Source organism: Tamandua tetradactyla, chromosome 10, assembly GCF_023851605.1.
Source record: "Tamandua tetradactyla isolate mTamTet1 chromosome 10, mTamTet1.pri, whole genome shotgun sequence".
Taxonomy (NCBI): domain Eukaryota; kingdom Metazoa; phylum Chordata; class Mammalia; order Pilosa; family Myrmecophagidae; genus Tamandua; species Tamandua tetradactyla.
This window is the reverse complement of record NC_135336.1, coordinates 1,144,248-1,158,865: the sequence shown is the minus strand read 5'-3', so window position 1 is coordinate 1,158,865 and position 14,618 is coordinate 1,144,248. Positions and strand designations below refer to the sequence as shown.

Sequence of the window (14,618 nt, the reverse complement as noted above, 5' to 3'; positions counted from 1 at the left end):
CACCCTGTTGCATGTCCGCCAGGTTGCTTGGGAGAGAAACATCCAGTGCAGACCAGTGCCACTGCGAGTACCCAGAGGCCAGGGAGACACTGCAGGCCCATGGAGGAGGTCACTGGGCACCCATGGTTCTGTGGCAGCCGAGACCTTGCATGCAATACAGTCCCATAAATGATGGGATTAGATTTCCATGAAGTTATTTGTGTTTTAACCTCTCCTCTTTCTGTATTTAGGCCCATACTGGGGATCTTACGTCCAGACAGAACTGTAAGTCTGGGTTCTCAGAAGAAGATTACATGGCATTAATCTCCCAAAATATTCTCGAAGGAGAGAAGCTACTTAAAGGTAGGGATGGGGCGTGGAGGGTGGAAGTAAATTAAAAACCACATTGTTGGTTGGGGAAGATGCTGAGGTTGAAAAATCTAGGCTTGGCTGGTCTTAGAGCTGGGCTGTCTACGAAACAAAGATTGTGATTCCAGCAGGTGCAAATTCATGACCAGCAGGTGCAAAATCACAGGTGAAAGATTATGAGTGCCTGTCACTTTTGAGTAAGGTGAATCATTTCCTGGGCAAGTAATTAAAATTTGGAGGTAACATCACCCAAATAATGTGCAGTGAGACTTTTGTACCAAGTATTTTTATGTATGAGCTTCTGGATTCTTAAATTATCCTGCTTGGAAATGCACGATAAAGCAGATGATGTTGTTGGAAATGCGGTAAATAAGTCCACAGCTGTGCTGTTCACAAATGTGGCATTCATTTTCATGACTGCCCCACTGACAACACAGAAACACACATGCAGGAGGGAACTACCAATTAGCTCTATCGTAATTGCAGGATTATATCCACATTTGTGATGGGAATCTTGGAGACAGCTTCAAAACGCAAACGGCAATAGATCATCCTGCATATCGATCTGTTTCCCTTTCAAGACAAGCTAATGAACTTTATATTTGCATGGGAGGGAAAATAAATCAGTTTTTCCTTCTCTGAGGTTTTAGACTTATACAGCTGCACCCTGCCTGTGTGCCTTCCCTCTCTGTGTCTGCTTCCCAGAATTGGGAGCCTTTTAGCTGATTTCAAAGTGATGGGGGGGAGCAAACTTTAAATATAGTATCAAAGTGAGATTTTAGCATGTACAACTAAATAATCCCCAGCCTACTGGCTTTTTCCCCAGTTTTATTTTCCAGCTTTCCTAGTACTATGTAGCCGAGGTGGGAATATAGTATTTTCCTTTAAGAACTGACAGCTGTGTGTGTATGTGCATCTGTGCCAGTGTGTCCATGTGCATGCCTGTGTGTGTGTGTGTGTGTGTGTGCGCGTTTGTGTGCATGCGCACATACATAGAAGAAGCTGACTTTTCAGATCCTCATCCTTTGTAACAGAACTTATTGACCTATCTTGTTTGTTTCCAGCTATGTGAATCACAATTTTCAGTTTACGCTGAATCCACCTTCTTGTACTTATTTATTGTTGTTTGAGTTAACTGCTAAGACAGCAGTGTGATGATATTGATCTCTTTGATGACCAATAAAACCAAACACCAACAAAACAAAAACCTTCTAGGAAGCTGGCCAAAGCAGAAGGAGCACTCTGTGGAAGTGGGCATGTGTGATGGAGAGCTTTCAAAAGTGAGACTGATCACACTTGATGCATTGAACAGTTAGAAGGGGCAGGTGGTCTTTCATGTCCTTTCCTTCCTGTGTGTACCTACACATCTGCAGTGTCCCTGGAGGGTCCCTTGTGCTCAGGACATTGTCCTGTCATGTGTCACCTGGAGGTGCTGATTGCAGCCCCCCTGCAGGCCCCTCCTGGACCCCTTAGCTCTTCTTCTGAAGCTGGCCTCCCCAAGTATATGGTGGAGCCTTGAAAATAAAGATGTATCTCTGAACATCTTCTTTACTCAGGGATTGAAGAAAAGTAAACCCTCTTTTTTAGTAATGACTGATATTCTGGGTACAAAGTACAATAAAAATCATCATACTTTTTGCTATAAAATGTGAAATTTCAAGGCAGTGCTCCTCTCTCATCATGGGCTGCCCTTAGCTCTGTAGGCATGGGTTCAACTGCCCTCTCTCCTCTGTCCTTGGACTCCCTGGCTGGTGCCACCCTGGCCAGGAGGTTTTCACCCAGCGAAGAACAAGAGTCAGTTGTGAAAGGTGAACTTGGAGCATCTTTTGGGCTGCATGGTATGTGGCTCATGCTTTAAGCCCACCTCCCTGAGGTGAGGGCCCCCCAATTCCGGAGGAATTGCAGCCCATCCCCAGAGCCTCCTGGGATCCTAGGACCTCTCTGCCTTCGGGGTGGGCTGGGGTCCTTTGGCTTCTGCAACACCTGCGAGCACCTTCTCACTCTTGTCTCCTCTTGGTTCTTCTTGAGGCATGGAGTTTCAGGAACAAAGAAACATTTTTCTGTCTTAGAAATAATTTCACACATAGGGAGGTGAATGCCAAGGCTGACGTATGTACCAGTCCCAGGCAGATCAAAATTCCTCTGTTTATGCAGAAAAGTCTGTAGCCTCACCACCACAGTAAGAATGCTTGTGTCAAAAAATAAATAAGGAAAGCAGAATGTTTCTATTATTCTGATAGGAATCAAGCTAAATAGATAATGACTAGATAATTGAATTATTCCAATGGAGAGAGCTTAACCTTAATTTGACAAGCACGCATCACAGAGTCCCTGTTTTATTATAAGTACACCTTAAGCTATTAACCACAGTTTTTGGTGCCTTCTCTTTGCCTGAGTCAGCTCACCAGCGGCTCCCAGATATACAGATTCCAGCAGGAGTGATTTGTTACACAGTAATTAACTTGTTTATGATAAATGGATGAAAGAAATGTTGTGGCATTTTGTTTTATGTCTAAATGAAGATCATTCCCATTCTAAAAATTCCATGCTAATTAGGATTAAAATAGTTTCCCCCAATAGGGAAGCAAATACCATGTATTGTGAACCTTTTGCAAAGCCTAGCCACTAAGTTTGGAAATGCAGAGTGTGGTTCGGCTGATTTCTGGCTTTCCTAGACCCCCTCTGTGCATACTGCCCATGCTTCTGCTGGCAAGCATTGGAGGGGACTTGCATACACTGTTCGGCTGTAGTTTTGTTTTTAGGATAATTCTCACACAGTCATCATCACTCGGGCATGGTAATGTCTAAGACACGCTGCTTATGCCACTTTCCTTAGGCTATAATGGAACAGTCTCAGTGCCATAGATTCATCTGTGGCAACTGCTAAGGTGATATCTTTTTCTCTGCTTGGTTAATAGTTAATGGTCCCAGCCTGACTAGAGACTGCAGCCTGACTCCATGACCTGCATATCTCTCCTGTACAGTGGACAGAGTTCTGGGAAAACCCAGGACCAATGTAGTGGTGAAAAGCCCATAAGGGTAGGAGAACTATAGTGGGCATGGTGCGAACTGATGGGGCATGGGTCATATTTCTCCTCGACTTTGGAGACAAGGGTGGCAGGAGTAGAGACATTGTCTGGTGGAGGGGGGAGGAGGGTGTGGGGTCTGGACATTATTCTGAGGAAGGTGGATATGCCATGAATGCCAAGGCTATATCAAAGGGAAATTTATTTATAATGACTTAATTTAATGGCGCTTCCCCAGAACAGCTTTCCCTCTCCCCCACCCCTAGTTAGTTGAGGACCATCTTGTGTACCTCCCTGCTACCCCCTTTCTTCTCATGTGAGAGTTTATGGAATCTGTTCAATCATCTCTCTTTCTTAAATTGTGAGATTCATGAGGACAGCAGCCCTTTGACACTTGTTTACCATTTATACCATTTTGGAATGCTCTGGGCCAACAGGGTAAAAACCAAATAATAGAATCTTTATATTTATATTGGTGTTAATTTTTCTTGCATGACAGCGAGTGCAAAAACAGGTGGCCCGAAGCTGGCATGGCAGCTCACCAACACCGTCATGTGCTTAATCTTTATTCGTATTGTTCTACCACCTTTAATCTGTCAGGTTGTTGCTTCATGTTTTCAAAATAGCTGCTGTGGCTCCAGGCATTGCCTCTGAGTTCAGAGAAAGAAGAGGGATGGAGAATAGCATCATCTGTTTCTTCCTTATATCAGGAAATCAATTGCTTTCTAAGAACCCCCATAGAAGGTTTCATTGGCTGAAACTTGATCATGTGCTTGTCCTAGCCACAAGAATGAGAGGGGCATTTGGAAAGCAGAGATTACTTTGTTGTGCTTGACTTAGACCCACCATTATCCATTACCTTGTAGATGAGCAAACTGCCACTTGGAACAGAAGTTCTATTTTAGGAAAGAAGGGAGGAATGGTTTGGACAAATAGGTAATTTTCAGCGTCTGGCACATTTCCCCATGTCCAGCCCCAGAACCTAAGCAGAGGAAACAGGCTAGGAACTGTTGAATCAATGATGCATTCCCATAGTAAGGCATAAAGGGAGAGAGTTAAGAGAGATCAAATGTAAGGTCCAGGAATTAGAATCTAAGAATTTATCACGATGTAAGGGGAACTGCCAGAAGCGCCATGCTCAAGTCTTTAGGAGGGAGCTGAGAAGTGTGCTTTGCCTCAACCATCTCTGCAGACCATAGAGGAGGGAGTCCCTAAATGCACAGGAAGAGAAGCAAATCTAACTGTGCTGTGCCTACTGTGGGGTGGGTGTGCAATCCTGTGAGGTGAATGAAGCCAGGAATGAGCAAGGAAATGCTCATGCTGTCAACAATTCTGAGTTCTGTGGTTAACTGGCAACAACAGAGTGGGAGCTGCTATGAAAGTGCAGGCATGAGTGCTTAGAATTATTGGACACTGCAAGTTGCCTATCTGATATCCATTCGCTCCTTCTTCCTACTAATTTATGAATCCTTTTGGGGTGACAGTGTGCCCAATTTCAGACACTCACACCCCCAGATTTCCTTGCACAGAGGTGGCCATGTGGTACATACATGGTGGACATGTGGGTGTGTGAAGGACTGTGAGATGCAGTAAAGGCTGACACCTGAGGCCCAGTGGGATGCGTACACATGCAGGTGTGTGAATGAGTGTGCAGTGCAGCAAAGGCTGGCACCTGAGGCCCAGCAGGTTAGGTGCATATACAGTGCACATGTAGGGGTGTGAAGGAGTCTGCAATGCAGTAAGGGGTGGCATATGAGGCCCAGCATGGTGGGTGCACACATGGTGGACATATGGGTGTGCAAAGGAGTGTGTGATACAGTAAAGGCTGGTGCCTGAAGCCCAGTGGGGTGGGTACACATGTGGTGGCTACATGGCTGTGAGAAGGAGTGTACTATGTAGTAAATGCTGACACCTGAGGCCAAGTGGGGGGTGTATATATACACAGTGGACCTCCAGGTATGCTAAATAGTGTGCAATGAAGTAAAGGCTGACACCTGAGGCCTAGCGGAGGTGCGTGCACATGTAGGCACGTGGGTATGCGAAGGCATGTGCGATGCAGTAAAGATTGATGCCTGAGGCCCAGAGGAGGTGGGTGCATGTGTGGTGGACATGTGGGTGCATGGAGTGTGCAGTGCAGTAGACTGGCACCTGAGGCCCAGTGCGGGAGTGTGTGATGCAGTAAAGGCTGGTGCCTGAGACCCAGTGGAAATAGGTGCACACGTGGTCAATATGTGGGTGTGAGGAGTGTGTGATGCAGTAAAGGCTGGCACCTGAGTCCCAGTGGGAATAGGTGCACACGTGGTCAATATGTGGGTGTGAGGAGTGTGTGATGCAGTAAAGGCTGGCACCTGAGTCCCAGTGGGAATAGGTGCACACGTGGTCAATATGTGGGTGTGAGGAGTGTGTGATGCAGTAAAGGCTGGCCCCTGAGACCCAGTGGAAATAGGTGCATACATGGTCAATATGTGGGTGTGAGGAGTGTGTGATGCAGTAAAGGCTGGCCCCTGAGACCCAGTGGAAATAGGTGCACACGTGGTCAATATGTGGGTGTGAGGAGTGTGTGATGCAGTAAAGGCTGGCACCTGAGTCCCAGTGGGGTGGGTACACACAGTGCACATGTGGGTTTGCACAACTGGCCCAAGGTGTGGGCACAGGAGCGTCCTCGATGCCAGCTGCACACTCTCATGCTAGGCAGGGACCAGCAGTGCCAAAGCAGGGCTCCCCTCAGTCCTCAGGTTCTGCCAGCTGGGGTGGGGTGGGGGGAAGCAGGAGTGAGGAAGTTCCCCAAGCAGAGTCCAGCCCACACAGGAAACCTCGACAACATTCCATTAGAGTTTGTGTGAGCATGGGACTGACTCATGGTGTGACCCTGGAGGTGGCCATGGGAATAAGGCCAACTGCTTTGCTGTGGATTGAGAGACAAGCCAGTGGACATTGGTCCCATGGAGACTACCGACATCCAGGGACAGGCCCCCAAAGGTCCCTGAGTCGACGTGCCTGCAGGATGACCCATGTGTTCCCCCAGGCCTCTGCCTTGGGGCTTGTAATGGTTCCTATCTGAGGTTTCCAGAGAGCAGGGCCTTTGGTGTGGATCTTGCTGAGAAGGCAGGGTCCCCCTGGCCACCCCAGGCTCCCCCTGAGCTTCCCCAGCCCCGGCCCACCTCTGGTCCTCTGACCCAGGCTCATGCCCCAGCCCCCCCTGCTGGCACCACTGCAGGTGGCTTTTCTGAGCATGAGGCCACTTTCCCGCTTGTGACTAAGTGGCGATCGAATTTTAGTATAAACTGTCGTCATGTACCTTCTTCGTTTCAGAAACAGAAATTTTCTAATTCCATCCTACAGGGTTATTTTATCACAATGAAGTTAATGTGCAAGTTTAAACAAAATATATTTGGTATGTAGTTAACTATTGTTTTCCTCTGATATTAATTTCAAAATGGGGAAGTTTTGTGAATTCTTTTAGGTGGCATGTGGAGGTGAGTTCAAATTGAGGGAAGGGTCTTTCTCCCTCCCTCCCTCGCTTACTCCCTCCTTTCCTCCATCTATCCTTCCTTCCCTCCTTCCTTTTTTCTTTCGTTTTTTCAAAGAATGGTTAAGAAGATACCAAAATTAAGTCACAAGCTGAGAGAGAGCAAGCACGCATTCATCTTTCAAAGACTGTACCTAGTTTTCTGACTTTGAAGGAATAGTTTGTCATCCAAGGGCAGTGCATTATAAAATATCCCACAAGCTGGTGAAGTGCCTTGACCAAAGGTCTTCCACATGTGTTCTTGTTTTTGCAAATCTCATGGCTCTTGTGAGTTTTCTTCATCCCCCAGACAGAGAATGGGGCGTGCTGCCAGCTGGGCTGATGGAATTGTCTGCTCTTTGTCAAAAGGTCAGAAGCCTGGTGGCCTGTGGCCGGGTCCTGAGCAGCTCCTTCCCAGAGGCCTGCTGCCCTGCCTTGGTCTATTGACCCTTCGTCCCTGCATCTTCCCTCTAGTTCCTAAAGAAAAGAGAACAAAGCAAAACAAGCCCACCTTACTTCTATTTGACCGTATGTGCTTCCAAGTCCTAGTTTCCTTCAAAATGGTCCATGAGAAGCAAGGGAGAGGGGGGCTTTCCTTGTTTGCAAAGCAAAGGGGTAGGATTTTGGGGTGCGGCCCAGGAGCACCGACCTTGGGGATGGTTGCTAAGTCCAGCAGACTCCTGGGTCCTAGCAAGACCCAAGACCATGGTGGAGTGACGTCCACGTCCACACCAGGCCTGTGATGATGACATTGATTGGGATTAAGTTAAACATCTTGAGATGAGGCCATCCTGGAGTCCTCAGGTGGGCCCTAAATCCAACGGCAAGTGTCCTTATAAGAGACACACAGGGGAGACGGCCATAGGGCAATGGAGACAGAGCTGGGAGCCATGTGGCCATAAGCCAAGCGCCTCCCAGAGACCCCAGAGTCTGGAGAGGCAGGAAGGAGCCCCCTTGCAGCCCCCAGAGGCAACGCAACCCTTCTGACACCTTGATTCTGGAATTCTATGCAAGAGTACTTGTCTGTCGTACGAACACCCCCAGGGTGTGATCATTTGCTGTGGTGGCCCCCAGCAAGCCAAGACCCGTGAGGCATGGGAATTCTGGGGATATCGCTGAGATACATTGTAAATATTTTGTGACTCTAAAGGTCCCCGTTTGGGAATGGGTTGTTGAACAGGCAGCACTGCTGCTAGGGTGGAAAAGGCTCCCCAGCTCCGCTGATGAGCTGGGGAGGTGTGTGCAGCGAGGAGTGGGGGACCCTAACAGGAGCACATCTGTTGTCTCCGTGAAAGTGCTGAACTGGGAAATGTGAAAAGGCTGCCCCTTTGACTCCGGGCATCTCCATCCTGACTTGCAGGCAGCCGCGATCTGCTGTGGGGCTGCTTGGCCTTGCTGACAGAGGGAGGTGTACACAGTGGCTGCTAAACCCATTTCCCAGGGCTCCCAGCCAGGCCCAGTCCTAGTCACTTCTCCACCACCTGAGTGGCAGCGGGGGCTGTGGTATGGATGGGGGCCTGTTGCATGTGCTGTGTTTCCTGGGTCTGTGGTTAGAGGGAGGGTCCCTTGGGGTACCCGAAAGGGCCATGATGGCCTACAGTCTAGCAGTACCACCTCTCTTTTTGGATGGGCAAAGGGCACCCAGGGCTCAGTGCTGGAAAACCTCAGGTCCAGGCCTACCTCTCCAGTGTGGGGTCTACAAGAGGCTCCAAGCTCCCAAGAGAGGAAAAAGCCCCTTTTACTGGTGTGTGGCCATTAGCCCCTGCAGGTAGCTCAAGCAGAACCCAGGGACAAAGCCCGCCTGCCAAGCAGGGCAGGAAGGGCCAGGGCTTCACAGGTAAGTGCTTCTCCTTGTTTGTCCCTGATGCTCAGCTGGGCTAGCATGCTGAGCATTTTAAAAGGAAAGATATGTTTTTCCCTCTTTCTGCTTTAATGGGTTATTCACATCTGTCTCATTTGGAGGGGACCCCGCCATCATAGACTAATGAATTCTGCAAATAGGGCAACTGCATCCTCCAGCAGCCTTTGGCATGTTCCAATGCCTGCTCCACTCAAGGCATTGGTAGAGCAGCTGTCACCAATGGAGCCCCCTCTGCGACCAGCACCTGCTCCTCTGGAGTAGCCCTCCCAGCCACCCCCCAAGCAGGTGGGGCTGGAGCTCGGCCATGCAGGTCACCTGCCAGGTAGTGGGTACCAGGTCAGCCAAGATTTAAATGGGGTAGCCCCCTCTAGAGGCCTGTCCTCAAACATTGTACCCTGATATCTCAGAACCAGACTCCCCCCAGGTGGAGAATGGAGCCTCCTGTGGCCCAGAGCATGGGTTGTAGGGTCTTATAAAGCATTTGGCCCCCCTGTTACTAGCTGCATCTGGCCAGTTTTGGGGCTCTGTGCTCTCCTATGTCCCCTTCAGGAGTGGGGATGACAGTTCCATTTCATAGGAGGATGCAGTGTATAAAGCACATTGTGCCCTGCCCAGCCTATAGAAACTCCAAATAAGGCCAATGCTATTGTCACTCATGATACTTTTTAATGTAAACACACAAGGTGCTGCCAGCTCCAGAGCCTGGCCTGGCCAGACACTCCTACCTATTGCCTTCTGATAGACCTCTGTGACACCCCCATCCAGTGCCATGTCCTCCCCCCCAGGCCTTTGCACGATCAGCTGAGTCCACGGGTTACAAGGCGCTTGTCATTTCTGTTGTCAACGGACAAACCCCAGTACCCCAGGTGAGCCAGTCCTGGAGTCCAGCCCTTAAGACATGTGAGTGCCAGCTAAACTTTTAGGCAGTCATTTTTTCCATCAGATGGGGCCTTGATTCAGAAACATTTTGGTGGTTTTGCGTGGGGGATTCTTTTCCTTATTGGCCTTTCCTTTCTGAATATGTGGCCAGAGACCTTTTGGCAAAAGGCGTGTTTTTAAAAGTGAATAAATAAATGATAGAATGACTTATTTAAAGCTTTGTAGATCTCAGTATGTGTGTGTGTGTGTGTGTGCGGAGGAAACAGCACACCAACGACAGTTATTTATTAATTGGGTGTTGGTGTAATTGGATTGTGCTGGGCCATATTTAATGCTTGAGCACGGGTGAACTGAGAAAGAAAGTAAGTGACTCCAAGTCAGCCTTCTCTATGGGTTTTGGCTGTTGAAAGTGGCATTTTATTTTTTCTTGAGTTAGCTTATTCTTTGCCACCTCCCCCCAGATACAAAGAAGGGATTATAAAATGTGTCTTATCTAGTTCTTATATTTTAAGATAAAAACAGAATGCTAGGAAAGGGCTGAAGGCTGTAAAATTGTGATCTAAAGTATGTAAAATTATAGGATTTAGGTTTTCTGGAGAACAGAGAGCCTTCTTGATGAAGGATGGCTATGACTTGCCTTTTTTTCTTGAAGGAGCTGGACACATTGGGGATTGAGCCCTACAGAAGTATAAGATAAACTTCTACAAAGAGGCAAAATTGAGATACGTGCTTGAAAGTTCACGGCTGGTAAACACCAATTTTCTACAATCCCGACTAATAAAAATAGCTTATAAGATGTAAAAAGTCATGCTGCCAAAATTACAGAGGCCTTTGAAACGCATTTTGAAGTCACAAATGGTGACTTTGGAACTGGTATGCATGGATGACATGGCCTGAGTCTCAAGTGGTGTCTTTTGGGTGAGCGTGCTGCCTTCAGGAAGGCAATGGAGCATTCAACTGGGGTATTTTTGGTTTTATCCTTAGACAAATATTTGGAATTGGTAGTCCTAGAAACTGTAGACCCATTTTCATTACAGTGAGTCTACCTACTTCGATCAGCCTCAACTGTACCTGTGGGTCTGTGATATGGCCCTACTGCCAGGGTTTGTGTTTTGATACTAGAAAGCAAATTATTCTCTAAAAATCTCAGATTTTTAAATGGCAATGACAGACTCTGGGTGTAGTCCTGTGAAACCAGAATGGGTTACTCCACTATTTAAGTTGAAATTCCAGTACACAAAGATTCTGGAACTTTCCAGAGTTTCATGGGGTTGAACAAGATTGGGAAATGAAGAGCTCCTCATTCCAGCCCTCCACTCCCACTCGCCCATCTCCTTTGCTCTGGGTGGGTGCGGGGCTGAGTGAGCAGAGAGTGCCTGAGCATTCAGTGGACACACATAGAGCCCGGTTTAAAAAAATAATTGTTGGCAGCATATTCATTTCCAGGGACCCCTTGTGTCTGACGTCCTCCACCGTAGGCTGAATGAGCCCATGGACAGCGGTGCCCCTTCTTCCTAAGTGAGAGAAGGCTGCCATTGTGTGCACCCCTGTGCCAAGCTGTTGTGCCCATCCCCTTTTAAGCAGGACTGAGCAACTGTGCAGGCTGGACCGGCCGCACCCCTGGCTCTGCCACTGCTTTGGGCTTGGAGTACCCCATGCCATGCCCAGGCATGTCTCCCTGAAATTGAGGGAGGAATTGGATTTCTCAGCACCGTGGACCTGGAGGTGGTACTTCCCCTGTGCCATATGAGGGAGCGTGCCGTGGACAGGACACTCCTGTCCCCATTCAAGAACATTTGGGAAATTAAAATGTGTGGGTGGGCTCATCCCCACCCCCCACCCCAGGCCAGGGATTGGCGTGGATGAGCAGGTGGGTACTCCCGGTCACTCCCATGTCACCAGCTTGCCATTGCATCTGCTGCACTGAAAGGAGGCAGCTTGACAAAGTGCCCTCTGGGGCCCAGGGCAGCAAGAGAGGGTGGGATGGAGAGTGGGCTGGGGAGTGAGATGCTGTCCTGGTATGTGGTCACATCCTTCTTTCACTTAAAACTGTGTCATTACATTAATAAGGATAAAAATAAATAAATAATAAGGGGAGGTAAAGGGTAAAAATTGGATAGATTGAAATACTGGAATCCGTGAGAGGGAGGGAGGAGTATGGAATGCATGAGCTCTTTTTTTATTTCTTTTTCTGGAGTGATACAAATGTCCTAAAAATGATCATTGTGAAGAATACACAACTATGTGATGATATTGTGAGCCATTGATTGAATAATGTGGCTGGACTCTATGTGTGGATATTTGTCAAGAAAAATACATATTTTTTTAAAAAGTCATATCACTGGTGGCTTTCTCGCCCATTGCAAAGGAAACACTGAGAAGAGGATTCCTTTACAAGCCAGGGCTCTGTCGCTTGGTGGTGCCCAGGCTGCAGCTTGCCAAACCCACAGTTGTGGAGACTGTCCCATTGTTGGGTTCTCAAAGGAGGATTCTGGAAGGATATCTTTCTAGGGTGTGCAAAGGAGAAGTCCCCCAGCCAGGTTCCTATGGAAGTGGCATCAAGGAGACGCTAATTAATCACTTCCTCCAGCCCAGGGGGAGCAGAGGAACTGCTCTGGAGATAAGGAGGCTGCTGACTACCCCGCCTATCTGTTCCTTCTCTCTAGGCAGAAAATCACGTTGTTTCCTTACTTTGATAGGTGGTTATTTTATCAAGAAGGTTTCCCCTCCATGTGGTTATCTACGAATTGTCTTATTGCATTTCTCCCTTATCAGTTGAGAAATAAGATTATTTCCCTATTACTGAAATGCCATGTGGGGCAAAACTTGTATTATTGGAAAATGCCATCATCAATGAGTGCTTCTGTTGCAGAGATTCCCGATTATTCTCATGGGTGGCACATGCCAGCGGTGAGGTCGTGCCGAGCTCTTGGACACTTGCTGTTTGGGCTGAGAGAGTCCCAGGTTCTGTGTCACCCAGCAGCTGCGGAGGCTGATACTTATCTGTTTAGTTCCAACATATTGTGCTGTTAATCTAAACTCCTGTCTCCCAGTGGAATTGCTCTTCATGAGAGTGTAGCTTCTCTCCAGAACGTAATTTGATTTTTGATATAAGGAAAAGGATTAATATAGTTGGATTCTGATAAGCCTGGCCATCTCGTGTACCACAGATGCGGTCCCTGCTCTATCATTCACAGACACTTCGTTACACAGTGGTACTGCAGAGTGGTGATACGGGCATGCAGAGATAATTGTAGTTTTGCTATTTAAAAAAATAAGTCTAGTGTTTTGCAGTGTTAATGTGCTAGCCCGTTTAGGGAGACCTGCAGTGCCCAACTTTAGGGACAGAAAAACCCCGTCTAGCAGCTTGGCTTGGATCCTATTAATCCATTTTTATTTTTCTGAGAATCAGTTAGTCTTTTTTGTTTGAACCCATCTGTGGCAGTGTAAGACCAGAAGTGCAGCTCTGCAGTTTGTAGCTTCCAGAGAGTGTGCAACAATTCTGTTCTGCCTCTGCTTTTAGATGATCTTGAGCTTTGAGGTTAGATGTGTTCAGTTAGACACAAGACAGAGTTTGAACTTTCTGTTCAAGGTGATTATGCCACTTTGAAACCATTATGTACCCCAGAAAAGCCATGTCATGTTAATCCAGTCTTGTGGGGACAGACCTATTGCTGGGTGGGACCTTTTGATTAGGTTTCCATGGAGCTGTGACCCTGCCATTCAAATTGGGTCTTAATTGACTTACTGGAACCCTTTAAAAAGTGAATATTTTAGAGAGAGGAAACCAGACACAGACATTTGGTGATGCTTGGAGAGCCAACATGTCACCATGTGCCTTCCCATGTGACAGAGAAACCCCGGACACAATCGGCCTTTCTTGAGGGAAGGTATCATCTTGTTGATGCCTTAAATTGGACATTTTCATGGCCTTTGAACTGTAAATTTGTAACCTTCTAAATCCTCATTATAAAAGCCTATTTCCAGTATATTACATTCTGGCAGCTGCTAATCCCAGTGACTTACCTGGGGACTAGGGAAAGTACGGATCAGGAGGCTACACCACACCTGCAGATAATTAGGTGCCTTGTGCAGCATGAGGTCCTGTAGTGCTGTCATCATGCCTGCCCAGAGGGGGTGGTACCTGAGATCCCCAGCACCCTTGGGCGTTGGCATTTGTTCGGTGACCCTCTCTCTGTCTGAGCTGCATCCTGTGACCGAGTCAGCTACCCAATGTGCTGGACATCGTGGAGGCCCATGGAGGTGGCCCTGGTTAAGACAGCCTGGGCCTGACATTCCCTCACAGCGACTCCAAGATGCCCCCTGAGTCAGGAGCTGTTGGGCACATGGGGGCATGGGGGCAGCAGGACACCTCACTCCTCATCAGCAAATCATATTGTCCATTTGGGCTTTGCAGTTGGCATTTTACTTCCAAGATACCCATGGGTCCCTGGAGTCCCAAAACTCAGAGTCACTGCAGGGGTTGTAGTGCAGTGGGTACAGGGGACAATTTGGGAATCTTAGAACCTGCAAGCTTGGCAGACTCCTGTGGGGCATCCAGTGGTGCCAGTGCTGCCCTCTGTGCCATGGTCCCTGGGTTGGTCCCTTTTCCTCTGTGCCATACCCATCCCTCTAGGCCTCTTCCCTGAACTATCTGTAAGGGAGCTGGAAATTGCTAAGCCCATTTCTTTGTTCCCTTGTTTTAGCTGCCCCCCATCTACCCATCTTGCACCTCTATCTGTGGGGCTCTTTTAGGCATCTAGGTCCTCGGCATTCAGGTGGCACCTCTCTACTCTATCCTCTTTGCTGGCTCCCCCACTCCCTTCTGCCTGGGCTAAGTCACATTAATTACTTCTACCTCCCTTGCTCCTATTTTTATTAAGACATGTACACTATACTGTGGTTTCTTCCACAGCTGCCCAACTCAGTCTTACTGTGGGTGTGCATGTGTGTGGGTGTGTATGTGTGTGTGCATGTGAGGGGGGGTTCTGGCTAA

At 47.9% G+C, this 14,618-nt stretch overlaps 1 long non-coding RNA gene across 3 annotated transcripts in view; it reads left to right on the top strand.

Annotated features, from left to right (window-relative positions):
• LOC143648132 (uncharacterized) overlaps positions 1-14,618 on the top strand; it is a 71,543-nt gene that overhangs the window by 45,197 nt on the left and 11,728 nt on the right. For all 3 annotated transcript variants that reach the window (XR_013158409.1, XR_013158407.1, XR_013158408.1), the window contains exon 2: positions 231-342. This is a non-coding gene — a long non-coding RNA (uncharacterized LOC143648132). The remainder of the gene's footprint in view (positions 1-230; positions 343-14,618) is intronic.